Source organism: Zonotrichia leucophrys, unplaced genomic scaffold (genome assembly GCF_028769735.1).
Source record: "Zonotrichia leucophrys gambelii isolate GWCS_2022_RI unplaced genomic scaffold, RI_Zleu_2.0 Scaffold_448_41627, whole genome shotgun sequence".
Classification (NCBI taxonomy): domain Eukaryota; kingdom Metazoa; phylum Chordata; class Aves; order Passeriformes; family Passerellidae; genus Zonotrichia; species Zonotrichia leucophrys.
The window spans coordinates 36,664-39,039 of record NW_026992653.1 but is presented as its reverse complement, the minus strand read 5'-3'; positions in this window follow the sequence as shown (position 1 = coordinate 39,039).

Genomic DNA, 2,376 nt, shown 5'->3' with positions numbered 1-2,376 from the left:
TACACTTCAGAAATGTGTCTAATTAGCCACGAAAGAATTGAAAGCCTAGAGTATTCGCTGTGGTTTTTCTTGTTCAGGTGTTTTGAACAAATGTTTATGAGCCTTTTCCCGTGAATTCCTGAACTGAAGAGCTCATGAAAGAAGAGGCCTCTGCAGTAGGAAAATTCATCATCAAAAGCCAAGAAGCTGAGAACCAATCCACATCACAGCAGCAATGAACAGAAATTGGCACAGCTTTGTGGCTGCTCCAGCATGGGCCCTGGGCCTGGAGCAGGAGCAGCTCTTGAGGGCCCAAAGGCCGGGGCTCTTGTGCTACCCTGGGCAGATGGGATGGCAGCAGGGGCTGCAGAGCTCTCAGCACCTCAGCCCGAGGGGAGCAGGGCAGCCAGGGAGCCTCCTTTGGCCTTGGCCCAGCACCTTCCCCTATGGCTGGGGCTGAGTCCTGTGGCAGCTGCAGCTGCTGCTGTGCCCTTGCCAGGGGCTGAGGCCATGGGGCAGTGCCCAGGGCAACCTGGCCTGAGCAGAGCTGTGGGGCCAGAGCTGGCTGGGCTGGGCTGGGGAGAGGCCCTTGGTGCTTTCCAGAGCTAAGGACAGCTGGCAGAGCTTGCAGGGAGCTGGGCTGGGCTCAGAGAGCCTGGCCCAGAAACCATCAGTGTCCATCTCAGCCTGGCTGAGCGTGCAGGGGCAGGACTCAGGCCAGGCCTTGTGGGGCAGGGCCAGCGCCTGTGCAAGGCATTTCAAACAGGCAAGTGGCCCAGAGAGGAGGCTGCTCTGTGCCCTTGATGGCATGGACAGAGCAGGGAGGGGGGCCAGGACATTTGTCAGTGCCAACCTCTGTGCCCAGCTCTAGGCAGCCCTGGCTGCTGAGCCCAGCTTTGGCCTGGGCTGAGTTTGGCTGTGGCCCAGCTCCATCCTCCTGCGGGGCTCAGGGCCTGTTCCTGGCCATGGCCAGCCCTGGCTGCCTCTCTGCTGGCTCAGAGGCCGGCAGAGCCCGAGGCAGGGCTGTCTGTGCAGCCCTACAGGGGCCATGGGCTCTGCAGGAGCTGGCAGAGGCTGCCCAGCAGGGAGGCCATGGGGCACAGAGCCCCAGGGTTGCTGTGGGCACCACGGCACAGGGGCTGTTCCCAGCCGCAATGCTCCTGGCCTGGGCTGGGCCTGCACAGGGGCTGGGCCACCATGGCTGGGCCAGCACAGGGCCACAAAGGGGCCATGCAGCCGCTGCCGGGGCTGACAGCAAGGCCAGGCACACACAAGCAATTGCTGAGCATGGCCTGCGCTGGCCAGGCCTGACTGTGCCAAGGGCAGAGCTCAGCTGCCCTTGGGGCTGCAGGAACAATCCAGAGCCCAAAGAGCCTCCATGGCTGCACTGGAGACCAGGCTGCAGGAGGGAAATGCAGGGCTGCTGTGGGATGGGGAGGGCATTGAATTCCAGCACACACCTCAGCTCTCTGATGATCCCGGCACCATGCTGGGCCCTGTTTCAGACTGGAGCAGAGCAGATGTTGATGGGACAGGAGCCCTGCGGGGGTATCAGGGACCTGCAGCTTGCAAGGGGCTCTGGTCTCCCTCAGGTGCTCTGGGAGAGATCCAATCCCAGCTGGGCACCTCAGGACACAAGTGGCACAGCCTGTTCATAGGCACACAACTGTTGTCTCCCTGGAAATGGGCACAGGTTTTAATAGCTGTTCGTTTCATAATATACATGCAACTCTTTATTATCTGTGTCATTTGAGTACTTTTAAGAAATGGCAAAGTTTTCCCATCAGGATGAGGATTTCCTGGAAATATACTGATGGCAAAAGGAGAAGAAATACTGATCTTCCCATCTACTTGTGTCACCAATATTCAATGTAATATTTTATCACTCTCTTTTCCATCAAGTGTTTCCAGTTCTCCTGGTTAAATGGCCATGTCTAAGAACATCTCTTCACTACACCAGCTGGATCTTTTATTCTTCCCATTGCTCCCAGAGTTGCTCCTCCAGATGCTCTCTGGTCATTCAAGTGCCTCTCAACTTACTGGTTTCATGCTTTGAGGTTCTGGGATTTGCCCAGTCTTTTAGAAGTTCAAATAAATATCACATTAGTCAGCATCTTCATTGTGTTTATATCTATCACAGAAATGCATTTTTTTATATCTTTGTCTAAAGTTGCTTCTGTATGGGAATGCCTGGCGGATGGAGGACGTGTGAGATGCTGCTGGGACATCCCAGATTAGCTGAGGGAAGAGCTGTGATGGTTATTAAACTGGTCAAATGTTCAACTTGCCTTTGTTAGCAAGAAACCTTTCTGTGCCTCTGAGTGTCACCAGGCCCTGAGCCCAAAGGACACAAACCTGATGAGTTGCGGCTCCCACTGCAGGGGCTGCACTTGGACC